At 40.4% G+C, this 26,398-nt stretch overlaps 1 protein-coding gene across 36 annotated transcripts in view; it reads left to right on the top strand.

The window, feature by feature from the left end:
• Positions 1–26,398, top strand: part of RPL38 (ribosomal protein L38) — a 265,046-nt gene that overhangs the window by 178,197 nt on the left and 60,451 nt on the right. The window contains exon 1 of one of the 36 annotated variants that reach the window (XM_053454043.1): positions 9,319–9,322. The exons of 33 other annotated variants lie outside the window; for them this stretch is intronic. The gene's annotated coding sequence lies outside the window, so the exon portion shown is untranslated. Of the gene's footprint in view, positions 1–9,318; positions 9,323–13,153; positions 13,159–21,766; positions 21,771–26,398 lie in introns of those variants that run through there. 2 more of the 36 variants (XM_053454054.1, XM_053454057.1) reach the window with 2 other exon arrangements.

Here is a 26,398-nt window from a genome sequence, read left to right on the forward strand (position 1 = left end):
AACCAATAACTTTAATATCAACAAAACTATTTAGCTGTTAGAAAATTAATAACACAAAGTGTAGTCAGTTTCCAAAGTTAAACTTAATGAGGCAAAAACCTCAAAGGTGACACATAGACCTTAAGCATCCTCCGCGATGTTGATGCTTCAGGCTGCTGGCTTGTAAAGGTACCGTTCAGAAAAGCTATATTTACACAAGTGTAGTTAAATATAATTTTCTGAGGGCATGTTTAATTAAACTTTTGTTTAATGCGGCTGCCTGTGACAGATTGGAGGGGTGTGGAGATCTGCATGAGAAATGGAGGAGAAAAGTAGAGTAGGAGAGAAGGAACTTAGAGGTTTGACAGTGGGCTTAACAGATAACGTATTTGGGAGTGATTTATAATGGAGTCTCTCCAGTTTGTGGTCGCAACAAGTTACGTACCTCTCAAGTATCCTGGTTTTTAGTGGGACAGTTTTGGATTTCAGGTTCTGTCCTTCAGAACTGTATAGTTGCCCAGTTGTGGGCAGTGGGGATCATGAGCCAGTTGGGGAGAATCTCCGGGGGCTGTCAGCTGCCTTCTTGTGTGACTTTCCCTATTACCTCCCTGGGAACCTAACACCTAAGTGATGTTTCCAAATGTTGCAAGAATAAAGTAAATTAGCTGACCCTATAGAGCTCCCTTTAGCTCAGTGATTGGAATGAAGTCTTTTGAGATGCAGCTCCCACTAATATTCCAAGGCTATTGAGAAGTCATACCATCCGGTGTAAAATAGATTGTAATAATTAATAATAGACAATTGGCGCAGTGGACTACAGCTCCTATGATCCTCTGCCCGCAAAGCAAATTCTTATGTTGATGAGACACAAATTCCTCGACGTGGTTGTAAAATCAGCAGCAGCACCCTGCAGAGCGCTGGTATTAGATTATCACCGGTTATGAGAGTATTTATGATACAATTAATTTCCCAATATTCATTTGTTAGAAATGAGATTTAAATTACAACTTAATTGACTTTTCTAAATAGTTTTCCGTTTGGTGGCCTTTTTGGATATTTATAGACAGTCTACCCCCACAAGATCATCAGACAAGAACATCCGAGGAATAAAAACATAATTATACGTTTTCTAATGAGAACTATGACGTTGGAAGATACCTGGATCCCTTCAAATTAATTGGATTAATCGGTTTTGATACAAGCATTGGTAGATCAATGAGGATCTAGACTGGGGTCTAGAACCCTAAGTAGATGCAAACACCATGAGCCAGTCATGGATATATATATATATATATACATACAAACTGTCTTCTATGCATTGGGTATCTTCTGAACTGGTGAAACGTAGCCAGATCAATACATCTATATACATTTCCACAAGTGTTAAAGGGACCACATGGCCACCAGTATTACATGGACCATAAGTTATGGTGAACCTCAGTTTGTCCTTTATTTGCCCAGAATACCTTGCACCTAGTGTTTATTAAAATACTTGAATATTCATTCACGTTGTAGGGATGATAAATTGGCTGCCATGTTTGCTTTTTACATAAGCACCCACACATTTGCCCACAGACATACATCGCATGGATGCTTGATCTCCATCTCTCTAGAGAGTTCCACAGTGAGAATCCAAGGAAAAGTCATCCCTGGACTTATGCCTTTGTTTTTTTCTTTGCCCTCACCAAAAGAAAATCTATACCCCCCATTTGGAGGTGTACAACATCATTCTCTGTGCCTTCCGCACCAATCCCAAAGCATATTCTGTAGAAGTGATGTGGAAACCTTGTTTCCAGAGGGAAGGGGGGTAGGGGTATGGTAACTACGTAACAAAGTGACCCTTGACCTTCGTGTCCCACACATTGGTCCGAACTCCTTGTTAATTACCCAGGAGGTCTCTGTTGCTCAGAAAGATCAATATTTATGTGGGGAGTGATGCAGCCTGACATTCCTGCTCCGTGTCACCTGGTTCTATCCAGGACTCATTAAATGGTTGCATAAACAGGCACAATCCTTTTAATTAACTGCATGATTGCAATGATCCAGTCTCGGAAGGGTGGGGGGACTGGCTGCTGAGATATTTCCTGTAAATCCTTTATTCTGTACTGGTATTTACTGTGTATGATGTGAACCAGTATGGATGTGTACATTTACAACATTAGGGGGAGGTGAGGGTTGCTGTCTCTGGTACTGAAGCTGAATTTATTTGCCCTGTAACAGCGGCAAGTGAGTTAATGGGGTCTGGATGTAAATTTTTCTTTAAAAAAGCAGTACGTTTGGGTAAAATAAAGGACAGGGATACTGGGAACCATTTATATCAGTGATTGATTAGAGTTCAAATATTGGATTATATTATTAACTATATCGACCAAGATCTCCAACTGCTGTTAGAAAACTCCCAGCAAAATCAGCCAGCCAATGTGCTAAGCTGTTCTCTTCTATGTCAGCCTGCTTGTGGTTGACTACGGATGATGATATTTGATCATCAGTTTGCCCACTTTGTGTATAAGAGCCAGGAAGAATACTCCGACAGTACTCTAGATTGTAAGCTCCATTGAACAGGACCACCTCAGAGCCACACCATAGGATGACGCTATGAGGAGAGATGTTAGACGAAGAGGCCATAATCTAAAACTAGAGGGTCAGAGGCTTAGATGTCATGTAAGGACGCTTAATTACTGAGAAGTTGGTAGATAAATGGAACAGACTCCCAGCAGAAGGGGTAGAGGCTAATACAGTAAAATAATTTAAACATGCATAGAATAGGCATATGACTCCTGAGTCTTTACATGACAAAAAATGGGCAGACTAGATCGGCCGAATGGGTGCCATGTTTTTATGTTTCTATGAAGGTCAAGCCAAGGTGACCTTTCCAGTCGATAAGGTCAGGTTAAAATGTCCCTCTTACTCCAGGTCACCTGGAACTAAGTGTTAAGTGAATTAACCCTCCAGGGGGATGATTTGAAGTAACATGCATGAAAAATCTGGTATGGAAAGGGGTTATGGATGGGAAAAGAAGAACCAGTGATGGGCAATCAAGTGTAAGAGAGAGATAGAGTAGATAAAAACTAGAGAGGGGGAGACAGAAAGCGAATGAATAAGTGAGTGAAGTGTAGGAAGGGAGAGAGAAAAATGAAAGTTCAATCACATTTGTAAGGGGCACAATTTACAAATAGGTCACATATTGTGCAGTTGGGATTTATGGATTAGTCAGTAATACTACGCTAGGATTTTGTAATGAATCAGTGTGCTACGGCAGCCTTGGGAAAGCAAGCAGGGATGGGGCGTCCTGTCCGCTGATGCTTTTCATTCTTTTTTGTACTGTTTTGATCTGTAGAGCACATTAAGCTACATTTTAGCTGCCCACAGAGAAGGTTGGAGTCCCCAGCTGGATGGCTGTCAGGAGTAAAGTGTTAGACAGGGAAAGGCGGGGGACATGATCGAAGGTCTGGCTTTAATGCAATGTATGAGAGATGAAGAACGGAGGATTAACTCTTCTCTTCTATTATCACGGGGATTGCTGGGATATAGACCGCGTTTAACAAAGCAGTCAGAGAAGGAATTGTAGCCAGAGATGGTGGAAGCTATAGGGTAGCCATAGTGTGCTATGGCAGGTGATGGAGAAGGTCAACAAGGGCATGGATGCAATTATAACTACAGATGTATAGGAGAGATTAGCGGTAGGACCAGTCATTTAGATACTGTAGGCGGTAATTATATAGTAAAACAAGAGGTTATTGTGGGTAATTACTAATCTCCCATAATTCCCACACGTAACTCCCAAACACCACCAGCCCAACCTTTGAAAAAAAAGTAAAGACTTAAAGAAACAGTGATTCGCTCAGAGACTTTGTGTCAAATCTGGAAAGTTCTCAGGTATGCTCACTATGTATTATGAATGGCCAACCAGCCCACTGAGCAGTGGCGCTACAGGGAGTTTGATCGGCCAATATGGCAATTGTCTCCCTCTTATGCACCAGAGGGGCTGCAACACCTCTGGACCTGCTGTCTTCAGCTTAGTCGTCCTAGACGAGAATACGCCACTGCCCTTGGGGTCCCTTGATTTGAGGGTTAGTTAAGGGGTTAGAGCACTAGAGTGCAGAAAGTAGTCAGAGGCAGTTCTAATCATATTAAGAGTTCGGACAAACAGAACACGATACATTATCACATACAGCGCCTAGGAGGATTCTAATTTCTTTAAATAGAAGCTGAACGCCGAACATTATGGTAACTGCTGCCGACTTGCAGGCTTTTAGTCAATAACAGGACTAGTAACCCAATTAACCAATCTATTTCAGACGTCCGATCAATTTGAAGTTGGTTCCCCGTATTATCTTTTAGCATGCTGGAAACACAGACAATGCATGCTGGGAGCTGTAGCCCACCAGAATTAGAAGGCCAGTTAAGGCTCCGCCCACTACCACACCCACCGACACCCACCAACTGTCGACTCGTCACCAATGGACGGTCCAATTCAAAGTATGAGCTCGTCCGGTGAAATGTTCCATGCTGTTCACATTTATGTCAAATCCTATTAAAATTCATCTCCTTCTCTACACCAGAATGTGTCAAAATAACCACGAAATTGTTATTTCACTCCATTTACAGCTAATAATTCGAGAAGAAGCAGAGTGACATTTTCCTTTTGATGTCTGTTTTAAGCCCAATATACTTGGCAGAGATGTTAAGTAATTGACACGGTCTCCGCTTGTAAGTAATTTTTATAAAGCCATTTTTTGAAAGATTTTGACACACGCAGAGTTGTGTGGATGCCGCTAATTCAGAGCCTGCTGGGAGTTTTGCGTGTCTAATTGTGTCAGCAGAGTTTTTTTTTTTCTTATGTTAAAATATGAAATGATAAAATTCAACATTTTTTTTATTTTCATGGATATTTTATGCTAATTTTCACTAATTTTTTTTTCTTTCATTCTTATTAATCCCCGATCAAGTCCAAACAGCACATAAAAAAATGCAAATATATACCGGATATTTATAATATAACCAATAAGGATTATGATACATTGTTATAATAATTAGACTATAGATCCACATCATCCTCCAGTCCGGAAAACACACATACATATTAATATATATATATATATATATATATATATATATATATATATATCGGGACAGACCTTGGAACTCTGCGGCAGAGGGAGCAAGTAGACATAAAATGTGTAAAGAGCAAAGAGTCAAACCAAAATGGGTGAAGAGGGAGTCTTCTGTCAGAAGACCATACTATGAGGTCTCAACTTCACCAAAGTAAAGCTGGTAGACCTTCACATGACATCAATACACTATTTGTTATTGTTGGCAGTCCAGTCACTTAGCTTGGGAGTTTCCCTGGGATGAAGTGTTACCTACATCAAAAGTTCAGACGTAAGCAAAAAGTTTACTTTTAGCCATCATGTTTTGTGTTTTTTATCTTTAATGTTCTGCTGTCTTCAAATAATAGGCTGTGCCCTTTGAGGGATACACTTAATTTATTATCGTCTTATGCTTTTTAAAATAATGTTAATTTTCTGCTGTTGTTAGCATAAGCAGCGCCACGTACATCCATTGACATGCTGAGATGAGACTGGCCCCAAAGGCTGAATGTCCTTGAACTTTTACATTGGTTTGAATTTTGCAAACGATGCATCATTGTTTAGTGACTATAAGATGAAAAGTAGACAGATCACATAATACAATGGTGTTGCGAACAGGTAGACAGATCAGCAGATTAGGATGATGGGTTAGCCGCTGAAACGCACAATGAATACTAAGAGAGGAGAAAGATTGCGGTTAATCATGAATACCAAGACCAGGAAGTGTGCTTAAAAGAAGCAGGCGCTTTACAATGTCAAAGGTTGCAGCTCCTGTATAATGAGGGGTGCGTCAAGGACTTGGGATTTACAAACAAGAAGGTTATTTGTCAATTTGGTGAGAAGCGCTTTCAACTGAGTGAGCTAAGGGAAAAATGAAAGCATGTAGGGTCCAAGGGAGCACTTAAAAAAGGTCACCATACATGGATACATCACTCAATCTGGACTCATGGAGACTAATACAGAACATAAATATGGTTTAAAGTGGATGGTGTTGAGGGATCAGTGATAATCATACTGGAAAATGATCTCTCAACAGAATTTTGAGCAAGTAAGGGAATTATTTCAAAGCAGAGAGTAGAAGTTGTGAATCGGGACACAGAAGATAGAATATAGACTTGATAGGTTGCTTATGGGTGGTATTTTTTTTTATATAGAATTGAGCTGCAAGGAAAGTTCCTACAAGTGGTTTAAACAAAGAAAAAACTTAGAAGAGCTTTTCTTCTAGAGCATAACCCACCATGCCTGCCACATCAAGAGGGGAAGGTTTGCCAAAACAGTAGGCAAGGAGATCCAAGATCCACCACGAACAAAACTCTTGATTAGGGAAGAGTGGTCCAGATGACAGAATGTTATCTTATAGCCACCAAGGAGCTAACATCAAATTATCCATCACAAGCTTCTCTTGCATTAGTAGAGTTGGGTGAAATATAAAAAAAAATGCGGATTTCATAAAGATCAATGTGAAAAGCAGGAAGCTTTGAGAAGATCAAAACAGATATCACCAGTGGTCGCATAACTGTGGTGAAAATTCAGACATGGGAAAAATGTTTTCCCACAAGAGTTTCCTAAGGCTGGTGGAATATTTAATGTCTCCCATAATTGATAATCCTGAATATTTAAAGGAGCAATAGACATGGACAACATTGATGGGCATCAGAAAAAGGTCCCTCAAGTGTTGGATATTGCTTTCTATTTTACTCCATGCTTAATGAAGGGGTTGTCCATGGGAAACTCTTGATGGTTCTAGCAGGGGAGTAAAAAGCAGATACCATCAGAAAACATATATCTTCTCCTAATCATTTAGAAGTCCAGAGCTGGTATGAATTCTTCTAGCGGAAAATGATATGATAATACAAGTTTAAGCCATTCGGATATGGAAGCTGGAGAATTCTTATCTGCAATATCCCCATTATTACCATTTTAATAACAGTACGTCCTATGTAAGGATATTTCTTCGTTTCTATGCTTGGACACTTGTGAATTTCTGCATCATTGATGCTGTAACATTTCTGCCTCATAGAACTGGAAATACGTTTGAAGTCAAACACAGAAACCCCCATTAGTGGGTTTTAAACGTGATAATTCTCTCACTTTCCTCTTTTTATATTTGAATAATCACGCTGAAGCCATGCTGGTCTCCCAAAATAGATACATTGCATATCATGTCACATCCTAATGGGCAATGTTGCCTCAATTTAAAGTCATCAGTTAAAAAAATATCATGTTCATTTTTCAGATGAAAAAATTACATCAAAGTCAGGCCCGTTGATGTCGATTAACTCTTCCTGACATTTCCCCTTTTTGTTTCCTTCTTTGTTGGCCCATGCTTGTAAGAAAATTAGGGTTCCTGGTTATGATGTCATAACTCTGCACCTTACTATGGCAACATATTAGGGCCACAGATTTTGACAACCTATTGTCCTTTCCACCAAACCATCTAAAATTGGTCTATGTATACCTGTCAACAGAACATGTACCATCTACCTATAAACACCTTCAAATCTTTAGACATGTTCCACCATTCTAACAATTTAACTCTGGAATGTAAATGAAAAACTAATAATAAATATTTACCCGTTTACTTTTTTAGTTTTTTTTTTTTTAAATAACCTTATCAAACGCTTAAGCAAATGCACGAGAATACCAGATCCCCCTAAAGAAACAGAGGACATTTTTTAAGGTCACTGAAATGTTAAAGTCTCCAGGCCGAGACAGGGTTTTAAACCTATTTAAAAATAAGTTTCTTCACAATGTCAACTTTATGCTTATAGAAGTTATACAATCAGGAGGATATTGAAGATAATTTACATTGAAAACTAGTTAGATAATTTAGTTGAGTCCCAGGTAACACTAGTTTGGGGTAATCTCAGGCTGAATTTTAGGGTAAATTCCAGCATCTTGTGATTTTTTATCACGGGACAGCAATCCATGGATTTGTTATGGTTTTCCATGAAATCCAAGGTTGTAAGAAACCTCTCTGAGTTTACCCACCAAGTTAGGCAGGAGATGACCTTGGACCAAGGGCGTACAAAGTCTACCTGGCACTTTTTCCTCCAATCATAGGATAGGGTGTGCCCAGAGGCTCCACCCTTTTGTGGAAGTGCACCAGGTGGCCTGTTTAATAGAGAAGTAAACGAAGAAAGAAGACACAGGCAGAAGTGGATGAAGAAGATGCAAGAGAAGAAGCTTAGCTGTGAAATAGAGACAGGGAAACGGAAGTGGTTGGCAGAGAAAGTTGGGAGACTTGGGACCTCTATATGCCTGTGTGGTGCCCACCTGATAAGTGGCATACTATCTTCTACAAGTGGTATTAGTTGCAGCTGTATTAAAAACACGATAAACATGTGCCATTTTCATGTTTAAATGACTTTTACTTAGAGAAAAATAATATATATATATATATATATATATATATATATATACTATTTTTAGATTACTGAAAGCCTGTATCTAGAAACTAATAATATTGGAGATTACTAAGCACATTGCAAATACACACTGAAGAAAGTTTTACATATTTCTTCCAGCCATTTCACGCTCCCCAGCTCCCCTTGTTTAGTTTGGATTATTTACTCTGCACAGTTACCTTGATACAGACTGACAGTTTTGATGGGGTTTTGACACTTTTTTGATGTATTATATTTCTGCTTTGCCGTTTTTCCCTCCTCAACTGGGAACATTATTCTGGCTGAAACTGATCAGATTTTTAAATTTAATGTAGGGGCATTTTTTAAAGGCAGGTAAGGGTGTGACCTCTTAAACAAGGAATGCTTAATACAAAAAAATACATTAAAATAAAAAGTCACTTATAACTAGTGTGTGTGAGCTAGTGAGCATTTCAGGTTTTGGTATCAGGCCCGTAGTGATATGGTTCACACATATTACCTGGTGGCAATGTCCCAAAATGTGCACAATCATTAGGATTATGCCATGCTGGACGGGAACTAATCCCACGTTCCTGCTCCCTAGAGGAGGAGCAGAGCCAGATCAGGAAGGGCCCATATGGGGATGGCTCACACATATTCGATAAGTATCAAAAGAAACATGCCTGGGGGCGGGAAGTATGGGAGAAGCGAAACAAAACACCACTAAGCTCCACCCAGAAAACAAAGCCCTGCCCCAGAGGAACGGTAATTAGCTGTAATAGCCAGAGGAAGGGGCAAATCAAGACACTATCCCAGCATGTGCATCACTTTGGTATGCACTCCTGCTTTGCTGCGCAGTAAACTTCTGGTATCTTGCTGACACGTCGGTAATTAGCGGCAGGCAGAAGGACACATCCAATGAGTAAATATTGGATTAGGTATTGTGTCAATTTGCCAACCGTCCTAACTTTGCCCTCACAAATCCACTCGTTTCACTTTCCAGATCTACATAAGGTAATTAGCATATCTTTCAAAATCTCCTTCAATACAAGGAGCGAACGAGTAACAGATTGAAAATTTCATTTCACTAAGAAGCAAAATTAAATATTGTTTACCAGTCGTGCTGTGAAACCCAGGGAGTGTATGTGAAGACACCCTGCTGCTCAAGAGTAATTAGAACTTAACCACGTGAGTTCCGAGGGACTACCCCACAAGCATTTATCTCTCCACTACACTTTTTTATATCCATCACCCAAGGGCTTTTCATTGTCTCGCCTCATCCTTACTCCACCTGATTAAATTATGCTGCTCCTTTTTTCTCTACATCTTTCTTTGTAGAGAAGATCTTCATCCATATGTGTTTGGATGAAGTGAGAAGAATCTGAGCATCCGGTGGCACAGCTCTCTATAAATGTAATTTTGAACCATCAGGGTTTGCCCCGGTCCCAATCTCAGGGTGAAGGGGCAGAGTCTCAGGGTTTGGAGTTGACTTTATATTCTACGCTGATATCTGATCATCACAATTGGTTCTTTTCTCACTGCTATATCACAGCACACTGCTATATCTGCTATATCACAGCACATAAAATGGCTTGAATACAGGTGGCTTCATTCAGAATATCTTTACTCTGCTAAAAAGTTATTTTGTTGCCACTAGTCACTATATCACCACTGATTGCAAATTACTTTTAGAGGGATAATATTTGAAATGTAATCTAGCGGCCCCCCTTCGATTTAAGTTTAAAAACTTAGTTTAAAACTCCCCGAGTCCATTCTGTGTCTCCGCTTGTACCATTCCTATGTCGCCAACTCTGTTCTTTGCTGTCGAGTCATAATGTAAGCTGTTTGTCAATAAAGATGCCTAAAAGAAGATCTGTAGACTTCTCATTAACTCGTCAATTAGCAGCTCATCCGCGGTGTATCTGACACATTAATGGTTTATATAAAGTCAGTCACTTACAATTACTATCTCCCAGTGCTGGATAATTGCTGTCTGCCCCTGTAACTCTATGTTTATTGCCCTTTCCCTTGGTCTTACTGTATTAGGTTTCTACATGCATTTAAGAATGACCTTGTCTTGCCCCCTGACCTGATTTTATCCCTCCTTAGTCCTTGTTTTGTCCTTCATTTTGTCCTCCCGTTACTTCCTGTTTATGCTGTAACTTTTCTTACTGTTTCCTGTTAATATTTCAGCTGATGACAAACTTCTACCTTGACCCTCGTGCCCTTACTACTCTATCTGCCCTGACAGTGAACTTGGTTTTGACATTTGCCTGGCTGTATGTTTGCCAGATCTGTTCATGTACTTCTTATTTTTTTCTTATTTTTTTCTTACTAGAAAATCCCACAAAATGCATTTTATAATTTATTAGGACAAAACATCTTTGTGCACCCTAATCTGATTTAAGTATTGTGTTTTCATCTTTTTCCTTTCATGAAGTCTTAACTCAAATTAGTGCAAAATACCCTAAAAATAATTCATAGTAAATTAAATTTTTCGATCTGTTACACGATCGTTTCCACTACCTCGACTTCAGTCTTAGATGGATCACCTCTGTCTTATCTCCATGCCAAGAGACTGCCTTCCAGTCTAAATAAAGGCCTACACCAGTTGTCTAAATGAATCTCCTAAATCATAAAGACATTAATATAATAATTAAAACGTTCATCGCGAGAAAAAAATAGAAAAAAAGCTCTTGGTAATGTCCAAAAATAAGCATTTGTCTCTCGTATATGAAATAAAGATAAATTCTCTATTATAACCAAGATACCGACACTGAACAACAGCAACAGGAACTGAAACTTGGCTTAACAACTTTAACAAGTTAAATTAGATTTAAAGAATGCTCTGAGTCATACAGAAATCATTAGGATGGTGGATAATACATGGGGACCATCAAACACAACATCAAAACACACATCAAGGAGCACTTCTGTTAAAAAGCCCAGACATATTGTCGAAGAGAGCTTTCAACCAAAACTGCTGATGCTTCAGTGATTATTACTTAAGCCTTTATAACCTGTCTCTTTGCCTAGCGGCTAATCAAGACAAACAAAACAGGAACCTTGCGGCTGTTTAAAGAAAACGCCTATCTTCTCGGCGCTATAAAACAAGATGGCGACAAGAGTTGACGACATCCTGGCTGTGAGGTATTTAGGGTTGTCTGACCCAGGAAATACCGTCAACCATACCACGTCGAGGGGGCCCTGCTCCTTCGCTGATCTTTGCCAATACCCTCCTGTCTCTCCTTTTTCTCCTCCTATTATTACCCCCTCGTCTTTGAACTTCCCTCACCAGTTGGTGGATTGTCCACCGGTCACGTCATACTGGACACCAATGCGATGGGCCTTGTGATTAAGGAAGTAGTGATGCTACGCAACTTCATCTCCTAACTCTATAAATCTCTCTTAAACTTTACGTCATCTTTAAGAAACGGAGTCGGATTGAATCTTCAAACACTGGTAACGTTCCACTTTCGACCCCTTTACATCAATACTTTCTACAGCCAGTTCTTGTAGGACCATGCTTCCTTATTTAGACAATTTCAGAGATTAGGATGGTGGCCTTCGACTTGCTACAGACTGGGAAAAAACGCTGGATTCATGTGCCAAGAGCGAGTCAACTGATTTATTTCTCAACATGGTTTTCTTCGACACGTGTGATTTACTTACTTAGTGTGAATTCTGTCTGTTGCATGTCTTATTGAATAAATACATTGATTTTGTTGACCTGGAACAGTTCCTTTTCTTTTGTGTTTGTCTAAGATTCTATTTGGAGCTAAGTAGAGTCGTGAATGATTCATTCTCTGGCCCCTCTTCCCAGTGAGACTGGCCTTGGGGAAACATATACATTTAATGTGTCTGCGCCCTGCAGTGACTTCGCTGACTTATAATTAAGTCGACCCAAGCCGTGAATGTACAAAAACCTAAATGGAACAAAGATGTGAATTTAAAAGACTAATGTAATAAATGTGCATGTTAAATATGTCCCAAGCCCTATCCATTAATCCAAATTCTAGCTTGACTTGACTTGGAATTTTGTAATTTCCAAGCAAATTGAACTAATATATCATGGTAGTGGACAGAGAAAAGGTTGACAGGGGCAGGGGGAGAAAGAAGGAGAAAAGCAGGGGGTACATAAGACCAAAATAGTGGCATAGGGATAAATTCTCAAACAGTATCTCACAGGTTAATAAATCAGAAAATATGGGGAATACCAATGAGACATGACATGTATGTGATTGAGAGTAAAAGAATAAGAATAAACCCATTTCCTGATGTTTCTATACACATTGTTGGGGCTTTTAGGGCTGTAGAACCCTGTAATAGATCCATACCCAGCAGATATTCTGAGCTCCTAAAAAACAGGAGCATCAGGGGCAGAAAATGTAACTCGGTAAAATAATAAGTTGAAAATGATTGTGATTTTGTATTAATATTAAATTATCTATTAGTGATCCACAGGCTCAGAACATCATCAAACAAATCCTACTGATTTCCTGAATCAGATCCTGGGGCGCAGTTCAATGCGTCCAAAAAACAAAGCTGACGGCTGAAACCGTATTTTATTTTGTGTTCTTCTTTTATACCCTGCCTTGAATTTATTTTATGGGTAATGCAGTACCACCTCTGCTGGGAATCGGCTCTGCATCACGTGATGTCTGTGCCATTTGCTCGTTAAGTGCCCACCGTCTGCTTGTGCTGGACATTGCTGCAGCGCGCGGTAATCTGGCAGGTGTACACGCTCCGTGAGCAGCGGCACAGCCGGTATATAAATCTTCATGGCACTTGCTGTGTGTATCCATCTTTTAAACAATCACTCTCACAAACGGCTTCATGACAGTGAATTTATCTCAACCGCTTGCTATCTATATGTATAGGGCACACGCGAAAGTGGAACAAAATGTTAACACTATCAATGCCAGGAGACGTAGGCAGTCAGCTACAGGGGATTATTACTTCCATGATAGGTAGTATGATCTAAGGGTTAGTACAGCTAGTACAGTGTTCAGCAGCACCAGCATCCCCTTGGTTGGCTATCTTGACCATTTTTTTTTGGGGGGGGGGTATTGACCTGAGCCACGAATGCAGGGGGATATGATGTCATATTCCGGCCAGCTGCCGTGGAAGGGGTGGCTGAGGGTGCTGCCAGGAGATGCTTCTATCCTTATCCCTCCACTATAAACGACCTACCATATCTTCCCACCATTGATACCCCTCTTTTTCCCATGTTGTACTACACCATGGAATATCTCAGCACCACTCTTCTAGAAAGTTAGCAAGCGTGTGACAAGATCGAGTGACTTTGCACTTGCTGGCGCTGCAGCTTGCTGACTCACGAGCATGCGCTTGGCAGGGGGACATCTGGCAAGGCGCCAGACCCATTTGGAAGTTGGCAGCGCCCGCTGCCCTTTTGTTTTCGCGCCCATGCGGTTGGCGTGTTTAGCATGCAGCAGAATCGGAATCAGTGCTTTCATTAGACTGATCCCTGAGCTGATCTACAACTGTGCACATCTACCCCCCTTCCAAACGCCTATCCTCATTATTAACGCACTCCTTCTGATTAGCATAACAATGAGGCGCGGGGCCCGGCGGACAGTTGGGAGGCCACTGTGAAGGTCAATCTCTGCTAAGCCGATATGCGTTGAATAATAGAAATAGCTGTTTTCTGTCCTTTTTACCAACAGCGAAGGATGTTTGGTATATTCAGGACTGGGACCTGGTGCTTCCCAAACTGGCAAACAAATGGGTACCATAAGCCTCTCATTATCAGAAGGGGTTAAAACTACCATGGATGGTTTGTAGGATGATATTTAGTCTGACATCTAAGTGGATAGTAAAGTTATTTATATAGCACCAACAGATTCCGTAGCGCTGTCCACTAGTTAACGTGTGAGTTTGCAATCTATTAGATTGCTTTGGGGTGGGAATTAAAATCAATCAAAGCCACAAGCCAGCCAATAGATTGTATATTAGTAAGGGTCTGTCCAACCATCAAAGGGTATCTCTATGGCACGCCAGTACCCAGAATCCTCAGCTCTAAAAACACTACTATTTATGAACCAAGCAACTGAAATTTGAACTTTTATCTTAACAATGACTTTTCGGCATTGAAGTCCCCCATACCACCACTTATACCTTAAAGAATAACGTAACGGGGAGGAATAACTATTTAAATCCTGAAAACAGGAAGATGGCTGCTATATGCATGAGAGGGTTTGTTATAAGCATATATTGCCATCACATAGGTTTATTGACCGTGCAGATCTGTAAAATGAACGCCATGAATACCATTAGCCCTGAAACCTTCCATGGCGTGCCCATATTATCCCCTGGAAGCAGCCTTTTTGTGCTTATTGTAAAGCAGCAGAGAAGATTAAATTGCTAACTATTGCTGGTCCCATGTGCCAGGAGACGTGTAAAAGGTGTCCGTGTCTACAGTATATGTTACATTATTGGCAGGAACAGCAGGCTGGCAGAGATTACTGGCAGAGTGTACGGACGAGCTGGCGATGCCCCATGGCACTGAATCCCTCTCCATATGACAACTACTAATCACCTGAATGTCTTCCCAGACGTAGGAGACAATGGCACTCACCCACACCTCTTACAGTCATTAAGGGTCGGCCGCAATGCCAGTTCCTTATAAAAGCAAAATCCTGACATCTGATTGTGACGACTGAGGTCTTATTCAGTGTCGAATGTGTGTTCAACAAGCGGTTTTTGTAGGACACCTTTGAGAATGTGAAACGTAACGTTCAACCCAAGAGAAACACCAAGGTGCCCACTGATCAGACCCAAAACACGTTTGGCAAGCAAACTTTGTAAAAATAAGATCGCTGTGTTCTAGCTGGACCTATGCAGTACACAAAGTTACTAAAGGGGTGGAAAGGCCACTGATGTATGTCAGAAAGTATCTACTACTGGTCCTCCATGAAGAACATGTTTACTTTTTCTCCTGGTGGCACAAAATCTTCAAGTCATCGCAATCCAAATGGTAATTTCTCAGCAACCCTACTTGGCACGCATCCTCAGGAGAAGGACGTGCAATAAGGGGAACAGATCTAATGGCATTGTGATTTTGGTATTGCTTCGGTTTTAGCTGGTCCAATATGGAACCATCTCTAGGAAGATAACAAAGAGAAGTGGACTATCTGGAGAACATGTTCAGAGAGATCAGAAAACTCCTGCACTTTAGTATAATTTTTACTTATTAATTTCAGAGGCTGCAGCTACAGAGCTTCATTTAAAAGCTGACATGTTAAGACTTAATTATCTCACTCCACGAGCCATTTAACCACAGTGCTGACCTTTTGTATCTCTGTTCCAGTGGTCAGTTCCTGGAATGAAACTCCTAGATCAGTCTAAACCAACAAAGCCACGCAACCTGCGTATTGGTTCCAAGTGTTGTATATCACACATGTAATATGTGAAACGGGGATTCTGTATTATCTGCTACATGTGATATGGGTAAGATAGAATTTGTGTCTATATAACATACAGCTGATGTGTCCATACGTAATATGGAACTATCTGCTAAACATGTACCACTGGATTGTGGCTGCAACATGTGGTTTATCTATGCAGCTTCCAGATGTATGTGCGAATATAGAATAGCGTCATTGTCTAACATGCAATCTGGCACGACTACATCTAACATGGCAGATTGCCAACATGTTACACATATGAGTTTGATAACATATGGCACATTTACAATAATTCCTCATCTGTCACCTTCTAATTCCTGCAATATGAAAGGGACGCCAGGTGGTTAACTCGATTAGGAATTTCCATAGAAGGTCTAAGGTCACTCCACCAATAGGACACTCTTATTGCCCCACAATTCCTGCCCCATTGGGTGGTTCCAGTATTGAATCCAGTAGACCCTTAGGACCTTGGGAACCCTGGAGTAATAGTTTTAGAACAGCCTTTCATATGTATCAGGCAGAAAACCTTGTATTGGTAACCTCTAGAAAATGCCATGCCTCCATGAAACCAATATGTCTTCTTAATGCAGGGAGCTTATGAAAAATGCATGCCTTATCTATATGTACCTGCAGCATGATAGATGGTGTGTGTGTTTAACACGGCACAGGGTGTACGTGGAATAAAAAGAAAAAATGTCGGTGCGCTAAGCTAGTCACAGGCTCAAATAATACAAATGTGTAATACGAGGCCTACCAAACAGGTGTAAGCATGCTGCAAGAAACAGTGTATTGGCTGTACAATGTATACAAAAAACAAAATACTGTCTGCGCTTCTTACCCTAATAAAGTTGGCAACAAATATGTAAACATAATATAAATGAGAGGTTTTGGTTATATGAATTGGCCAAAGCATAATTAAGCTCACCCGCCACGTCAAGGCACACTCTCAATAGGGTGAGAACCTACTCTCACCTCCTACATAGTGGGCACACAAAGCAGTTTATACTGCTACCAAAACCTTATTAATGTGTTGGGGGAGGTGCAATTAAAGCCAGCATATCTCAAGTTCAGTGTGTTAATGTATAGCACACAGAACAGCATGTATCAAGCAAACACAGCTTGACGCCCAGGAAGAGTGTATAGAATAATTAATTGGAATACACAGCTTCCTAGTCTTATTATCTTAGCCTTCAGTATAGGAATGTATATGTCGATAATGGAATGCAGGGGAATAGCCGCTGTCGCTGGAGGTATACAAAGGCATAGCTCCTCCTATAAGGTGACAGATGTGACAGCCTTTTGGCTGCTAAAAGCCAGGGAAAATTATGAGTGCCAAGCAGGTGTCTCCTGTCCTAGATCAGGCCTCTGACAGCTGAATCGCTTTGCTGGCAGAAGATTTAAGATCTGGTTTTTCATTGTGAAATAGCTGCTTGCTTCTAGAGAGTCCAGGCGTGATAACGTCCAGAGGTGATTAACCCCTTATCCATCTTAGGATAGGAACTGTATCTGTTTGCTTTTAGGTAGAATCTAAACTTGTGTGTCATTACTGTGGGTCAGTATAAGGTTTGAGGACATATTTAGAGGGGAGAACAAAAAACCTTTACAGAGAAGGTGTAAAAATAATAATTATGATACATTATGGGTCAAAATATGGATATGGATGAACTCCAAACAAGTACTTCTGTAATGATCATGTTTGGGAATATCATTGGATAAGTGGATTGGTGTGTCCTCATTAGAAAAGGTGGAAAGAGGCAGAGAATATGGAAAAAGGAGCTGCTATGTTGTTCCAGCAATTTATTTTCCATGCTCAACATAGGGAGTGTCCAAGGCAAACATTGTTGGCCATCTAGAAAGGAGACCTGCTGCCAGGGCATGGTTCATTGAGTCTGTACCAACATATTTACTAGTGAGAACCGTGAGAATGTATAACTTAGATCTCCTTGTCCACCTACTAGACCACCAGATAAATAGGCAATGCCATGGCTGTGGATAGCCGCACCCTCCTGTTCCCTCGAATTGCACTCAATGCATGTAACTTCATCAATATCTAGAATGGCTTTGGGACAACGAGGTAAAGGTCTTGAACAACTTTGGTGTCATTGGGTCCTTGTGAATCAGTCGCAGGTAGTACTACATACTACACACTGCATAAAGGCATGGCTGGTAGACTTTATGCAACTGCAAGGTGACCACGAAGTAGACACTCTCAAAACTGCTGACTCTACCTAGTAGGATATATTCAGCACCTTTAGGGCTATAAAGAGAATTAATATTTGAGAGCTTCTTGATCCAAGGAGAAATTGAATTGCCTTTTGTAGTCAAGAAGGAATCTTTCCCCCTGATGGCATATTTCAAAGTAGGTTAATTAAGGGGGTTTTAAAAGGTTGGGTTGAAGGGTTGAACTTGATGGACTTAGGTCTTTATGTAGCTCAGAACACAAGGTATTAACCCGGTTTCCACAGACATTTCATCAGATCCGAAAAACAAGTAAAGTGAGACACCAGGAAGATAATCCTACATTTCCATTTGCCAAGGCCACCATGCAAGCACACTAATTATCCGCTCTGGCCTGCACAGCATCACTTCACATCCGAAAGGGAGAGAAGTCTGTTTGGCAATCCTGCGGTTGATTGACATTCTTGACACAGTAAGATAGAGAGATTGGCAGCTGGTGGAAAGGACTGTCACTCAACGACAGGGCAGATGGGTAGCTGGCATGAAAGTGTCTGCATATTTCAGCAATAACACAACCTCCTCGCCCTCACCATTCTGGATAGTAATATTTAACTCTTGCTTATGATTTTTTTAGCCTGAATAATAAGTACTTTGTATGCTCTTTCATATGCATTCTTCACATCACTTTCCTTATGGAGAAGCTGCAGCTTCCCGCTGCTTTCGTGGGCCAATGATTCACACCACTGATTGGTTGATTGAAGTGGCAAGAAAACAATCCCATGGGAGGGATTTCCGTGCATGTGCACGTGGGTCTAATTAGACCCTTGACCACAGTGTTCGAAGAGCTGGAGCTCACTGATGGTAAGTATATCACCTTTAACCCCTTAATGACAAAGCCCGTACATGTACGGGCTCAAAATGCATTGTTTTCAATGGGTTTAGGGACCGCCCATTGTCCTTAAGGGGTTAAGGAAAACATATCTCTTGCATGGCAAATACGTATGGGGGGTTTTGTATGTGGGACACTAGGAAATTTGAAAAGGACCTTGTAGCTCTGATACTCGTTAGTGGATATGATGGCTGGAGTGTCCCTTTAACGTACAATGAACCTTTGGAGAGTTCTGATCTTCGTTCATCCTATAGTTAAATGCAATATTAATGCGGAAACGCTAAAAATTAAAATTTGCACGAAGATTATGCAAAGAAATCCATTTTCTTTGCCGTCGCAGCTCTCCTGAAAATTGAATTTCTTCCCTTTTCACTCCCTTTGAGAAACTCCTAGTAATAAATGAGCAAAATGCTTTACAGCCGCTGAAAACACATAAGCACCGTGTGCAGCTATGCAGAAAGGCTCCGCATCAATTGTTCTGTAGCATAAAACAGGGAGTCTGTAAAGAGACATGAAAATAAAAAAAAAAAAGGCAAAACTTCAATTAGTACTTTAAATGCATTGGAAATTCTATTCAGATGCATGTAACGTTTATTCAGTTCAGGTTTTTTTAAAAAAATGTCCCTTTTTTACATACTCAATAAGAGAGAATTCTACATGTTTGTTTAATTGTAAAGAATGAAGAATAAGATAACTTTTATTATTAAATGCGTCTGCCCTGCTGCCTATTTATGACATCACCATGATGATGCACCATATGCAAGAACTGCATTGGAAAATGGTTGATTAGACTATGATACCACAACGTGATGGACAGGTCGACATAATGTAGACATTTTTATTTTATTTTCAATTTTATATTGTTTTTATATATTATTTTTTGCTGGTCCTCTCTAAAAATAGGAGGTGTGTAATATGTGTCCCGAACCACAGAGCTGACAATTTGTTAGGTAGGTAGTATTGTAGAGGGCATTGTATTGTTAGGCACGTTACCTGTATAAAATGTGTCCTGAACCACAGAGCTGACAATTTGTTAGGTAGGTAGTATATTAGAGGGCATTGGATGGTGATGCACGTTGCTTGTATAATATGTGTCCTGAACCACAGAGCTGACAATTTGTTAGGTAGGTAGTATATTAGAGGGCATTGGATGGTGATGCACGTTGCTTGTATAAAATGTGTCCTGAACCACAGAGCTGACAGTTTGTTAGGTAGGCAGTATGTTACAGGGCATTGAATGATGCTGAACATTACCTGTATAATTTGTGTCCTGAACCACAGAGCTGACGATTTGTTAGTATGTTGAAGGGCATTGAATAATGCCGCACGTTACCCACTTAAAGTATTTTTCGGAGATCTGACACCCTACTGGATGCTGCAAGGAAACAGTGTGTGGATAATGGATGGTGAATTGCAGGATATTAACACTTACAAATGATTGTAGCATTTCCCTAAATGTCATTTCTTTTTCTGTGCTATTGTCTGTATACAATGAGCATGTTTATGGCTTTGCTGCTCTCACTGCTCATACAAAATAGCCTCATTTTTTCAGCCTGCCAAACAGATACCTTCCCTTTGTGTTATTCTGGTACAGAGAGGTATGGAGCGAGTTATCAAAAAAGAGTGAAAGAAACGGATCAAGAGCACAGGAAAGGGGAGTAGAGGAAAGTGAAATACAAAAATGGAGGAGAGGAAGAGGGGAGGGAGAGACCGAAGGAGAGGAAAAGCTTGGAGGTGACACACGGACGCATGGGGAGGTTAAAGGCCGAGAGCAAAGAGGCTTACAGCGATGGAACAATGAAGCAAGAAAAGAGAGCACAAAAACAATGAATAGAGAGATTAGCCAGAAGAGATGGTGGAGGGGGGGGAGAGACATATGGAAGAATGAGAGAGGGAGATGAGGAGTGAAATTGGAATAGACGCTATCCCATTAATACATAAGAAGGACAACATAGGAGATACAGCTCTGTGTAACACAGAGAAAGAGGGGTGGTAGAAACATTGAATTTAACAGCAGATCAGACCCATTTGGTTCACATAGTCTGCCTGGTTAAATCCCCTTATGGTATTAGACTTCTTCTGGGAGACTGTTCCACTTATCTACCACCCTCTCAGGTAAAGAAAAAGAATACAAGGTAAGAGAATGAAAAAGGGAGGGAACTAAAAGAAAGAATGAGAAGAGAACATTGTAGAGGTTTCAGCACCATGGACAGTGGGCTTACACTGAGATGTTCAAATAACTCTTTTATGTATCAGCTCCTACCACCCAACAGGGAATTTCAGACCTGCTGTAACTACCATTCATAAATGGTAATCATATCCCAAAAAGATTAAATAAGCACATGTTACATTAGTTCTTAAAGCAATTAACACCAAAACTCCAGTGTAACTTGTTCCAAGAGCTTACACTCTAAATCCTAGGAGGGTGTAAGGTTCCATCCTGCTGGTTTCTTCCTAAATAAGAAAGCAGGCTGCCGGGAACAAATCCAACGTAGATACAAATCACCAGCAGTGCTACTTAATATCATTACAATGAATATTTCAATTTTCCAATTTCTTCTCCGGTTATTATTGAGACAGATTGTATTGCCGGGCGCTGTCATACCATAAACAATAAGAAATTTTATTTTAACAAAATTAAGCCTGGGTACTCACCCTAAGACTATTCATTTTTCATAAACTGCTTTTAATACTGGACTGAATCAGTGTAAAAAAAAAATCCATTCTCCCCTAAAGGAGATTAAAGAGATCCCGGATGTTATGAAAATGTAATTGGCGTAGCAAACCAAGAATAATATCTAGACACAGTAACCTGGCTATTATCTCCAGCGCGGAGCGTGGGATATTAATCCATACTGTCGTGAGCACTGACAAACTGATACACAGACAGATCGCCTCCGTGGACAATCTAATTTAACATAGCGTCCATAGCAGGATACTCACGGTGATTTGCAGGACATTTGATAGAATGTTGAGATATGTAGCGTGTAGGATGATGTCATAAACGAAGATATCTATCGCATACATTATTAACCTATCACCTCTCTTAGGAAAATTCCTATGATTACACGTATCTTATTTTTATATATTTTTTGGAAAAGATGTCTACTGGCTCGATGTCCATTGTTCCACCTCTACTACCTTCTAACTTGACCTATACACACCACAACTTTCTTAGTTATAAGTATAACCCAGTATTGCATATCAATCAATACCCTAAATAGGTCTTGGAAACAGCGAGGTGGGACGACTGACTCCAAGGTCATAAAGCTCAACCGAATTAATTTAGGGTTCTCATCTTTCAAAATATGTTCCCATCAAGTATAATGACCTAACAGTCAAGCTGTGCTCCAATGAATGACGTTAACGTACAATGAGTAAGACTGCTTAACAGAGAAGGTTATCATCCGATAAATGAGACCAAGCCAGTCATTGAGATCTAACGCTAATTAATTAAACCAGTCAATCTGTCTTCCTATGAGTGTTCTTCTTTTCACTGCCAGCCTTGACAGCATGGTGTATCTTAAAGCTAATAGGTTTCTCAACTTAGGCATATAGTATCCTAAAATAACTTTATGTAAGGAAGAATAACCAGCCTATGTAAGGAAGTTTTATTTTACTAAGAGGGTGGCAGGTAAATGGAACAGCCTCCCAGTAGAAGTGGTAGAGGGAATTTAAACATGTATGGGGTAGGCATATGGATATAGGGAGCGATTAAGGTTTGGGTCTTTACAGCAGTAAAAACCGGCAGACTAGATGGGCTGTATGGATCTCATCTGCCGGCAGATTCTGTTTCCATTCCATGACTGTAAAATGTGTATGTATCCAACTAACATAACCATTCTATCTTATATGATGAGAAATGCCCCAGCTGGACTATGGCTACCCACTGTTCTATTCCCCCTGATGAAAATGCCTTTTTGTATCTATACAATTTATGTCCTATACGCCTGTTCAGCTGTGATGAGTAGTGGAGAAGCAAATACTTTTGAAATGATAGCCGCCGTCCTGTTGTACATACACGCTCCTAAATGCTGCTCTCTGCATCTTCTTATGACAGCTGTGTTTAATCTTTTAGGGATGCACTTGCCTTGGAATATTCCTCCGGGGCTTGGGAATAGCCCCGCTAATAAACGTGTGCACCTTTTATTGTTATTGATGTAGCGAAGGCATCGCCGGCCGGCGTGCAGGCGAGTAGGGCCGGCGTACGCTCATGATAAAGTGCGTGGCTTGGTTTTTATCTGTAGCACTGAAAGAGGTTGGAGTTTTTCCTTTCGTTACAAGACGTGACAAGCTAAACAGGGTTATCTGTTAGGCGCTGTGTTAAGTGATTGCCTGAAAAGCTGCAGTTTCTGATTACCGGGCTTACGAGCAGTTATACAAATATTTTTGTGGCAATCAGCGGTTCCTTGCTGCGCAACATGGAAGAGAAGCAGTTTCATCTTTTCCTCCTTGTCCTTGTATGCCTTCTACAAGACAAGTATTGAATGCTAGATGATGATCATCGATAAACGCTAAGTTGCCAATACATTCTGACCATTCTCCTGGCCATCTGAAACCGACCTGTCTCCAAAAATTATTTTTACAATACGTTCAGCATTAATGAACCTGGCACAGAATGAGCTTGGTCTCCGTAGGTGTTTATTTCTGCTCTGGAAAGACTTATGTTTATCGTGGTGCTAAGGGAAAAAAAACTTTCCTGTGAAGAAGTGAAGCATGTTTTCTCTTGATCCAGGCTATTTTAAGCCTTCGCTGATCCTTTAAGTACCAGTACTCCTCATCGCAATGCAGAGGCCTTGTACTTTGTGTTTGGCAGCTTGGCAGAAACAGTGAGAGTTAGAGATTGTCAATACGAGGAGCTAAAGTCAATAGGAAGATTAGAGAGCATTGTAGGATTTAGAAGGAGTCGATAGAATGTTGAGATTCAGTTGGGGAATTCAAAGTGTTGCTGGGCATTCTCTTCTATTCTAGGTTATAAGGTGATGGAACTCATAGTCCTAATGGTTTTAGATGACACCACAAGGCTGGTTATCACTGACAAGAGCTCTCTCCCAACATTCATCCCTGAAACTCTTAGGGGAAGGTTCTTGGCGTGGCTAGGAGTAGGGTCCTTCAAAAAGTTTTAGGTGGCTTCATGACTATATATGTAAGTTGCTGAAAAGCTATAACAATGCGTGTAGATCATTAAGCAATTTTTTGTGATTTTTTTTTGTCTATGAGAGAGCTCCGTTATAACTCGAGACTACAGCATTATTGGTGATTAACCAAAAAGGCTTTCTCAGAGACCAATGACCAACTAGATGGTTTATATCATTAATGATGATGATCCATCCATTATTAGTGATGGTCACCAACTTGGCTTTCATCATTAGTACCACCTACCCACATAGGTCTCATCAGTCACTATTAAGTAGGACTTATGTCTTTCCGAACCATCCGGGAATAAGATGAGAAAGTCAAATCATGGTAACTTTTTTTCTTGCATTAACACTGTATCCGCTGAAAATGTGCTTGGCAGCCTAGCAAATAGTTTTATTATGGTAATATATATTTTAAATGTGTGTCATATTATTAAATAATGATCCTTCTATACTTTCCTGTTGCATTAATTAGAGGCAGACCAGAGTTTCTTTTCTTCCTAAATTTATATATCCAACTTGTCTTTGACTTATTGAAGCTGACAGCGAGCCAGAAATATGCCCAATGGGTTCAATGTGTCAGAGCAGAGAGATAGTTGCCAAAGCTCTGACAACGTTATACCACCATTAGAAGTGGCTTGTGAGCACTTTAACTGATTTATGGTCTGGCACACCCAATGGGTGATGTCATTGAGACCCAATTTTCTAGTCATGGGCCAAAGAAGTTGAGGTGAGTGTCTAGCAATTCAGCAAAGTCCTACATGCGGGGCAATGAGCAAGAAGATTCCACGAGGATTGCTTCCCAGTTAAAACTTTAGAACTGCACTTCATAGATGTTCTTACATATCGAGATGATTTTGACCTAGAATTAAAATACAGATGAAGAGCCCCAGACCACCACGTCCTTTGGCCCGACCAAGCCCTGCTTTGAAATGCGATGTCCACTTAAGTCTTTCAATAAGTGACATCTTTGTCTCAAAGTTGGCCAACATATATTAGTTTAGCAGGAGTTTATATACAACCTTGGGTTGGGTTGGCGCTATTATAGCTTATTGACACATCTATTACTCCATATTTTGTGGCGGGGGAGAAGGAGAGCGCTAGAATGGAAGGAAACTGAGTTCTGACAATGAAAGCAGAAGATATACAGCTGCCTCTCTAACAAGAGAGCTTCAGAAATATTGCTGCATTAAAATGACTCATGTTAAATGATGTCTCCAGCTAGCTGTAAATTATGTATCAGTCAATTCCACCAAGGCAGCCGAACCGGGGAATTGGGAGGGGGCTGATTACTGTAGATTAAAGTGTTGTATGTAGGGGAGTAAGTAATACACTGTGCAGAATACACAAAGAAAAAAATACACATTTATACACAGACACACATTTGTTATGTTTATAAAGACACAATTACAGAATGCAGCTGTAGAAAAACACATGTTCTACATTACCCTCCATCCGCATGACACTTGTCCTTCAAAAAGGATTCTGACCATTAAAACCTAGGTTATATGAGTCCGTATCAGTTGCAATCAATTATCAAATTCATTTATCATTGAGTAACCCACAGTGTGGTCTTGATTTATGTTCCCCTAGGGTTGGCTCTACATAAACCCTAAATTATTAATCTTCTTGCCCCAACTAAATTAAACTCGCCTCCAGTACTTCAGGGACACCATCACATTTAGCTGACAATTCAGAACTCATACCCCACTGTTATTAAACATTTTCCACAGTTGCAAAGTTTGAACAGACCAAGGGAATGGAAACCTTAAATAACCATGAACCATCTCTTGACCATATGTCTTCGGTGATGGTGGCCACATCTAACTATTCTGTGTCCATCTACCTTTGAGGAACGTGTGATACTACTAATGGAAAAGAGTTGAGAATGTAGCATTCGAAGGGGAATATGAATAATTTCAAGCAAATGGTTGGGATGTGAGTTGGGCTTCCATAATGGTTCTCAATGATTGATTCAATTTTTTGACCAGACTTTACAAATAGTTACAGTTGTAAATGATACTCGGAGTTCTAAAGTAGTCTTCTCTTGACTGATATGAAGTCTCAGGATGTAAATGTATGTATCTCTGATTTTTGGGATTGCCGTATGTAATGTGTCCTTAAAAAACATCAGCATTCCGGGCAGAACCCAACCACTGGGACGAACGCTATGGGAACGTATGATATTAAAATCTCCCGGAAGCTGGTACCAGTGGCAACTTTAACAACCATGACAAGAATTAAAGATTTTCAATTGAAAACCATGAACATTTTTGCAAAACAAATTTGAGGACCCTGGTACAACTCCATTCTTAACCCTTTGGTGACATAC

Source organism: Spea bombifrons, chromosome 13 (assembly GCF_027358695.1).
Source record: "Spea bombifrons isolate aSpeBom1 chromosome 13, aSpeBom1.2.pri, whole genome shotgun sequence".
NCBI classification, from domain to species: domain Eukaryota; kingdom Metazoa; phylum Chordata; class Amphibia; order Anura; family Pelobatidae; genus Spea; species Spea bombifrons.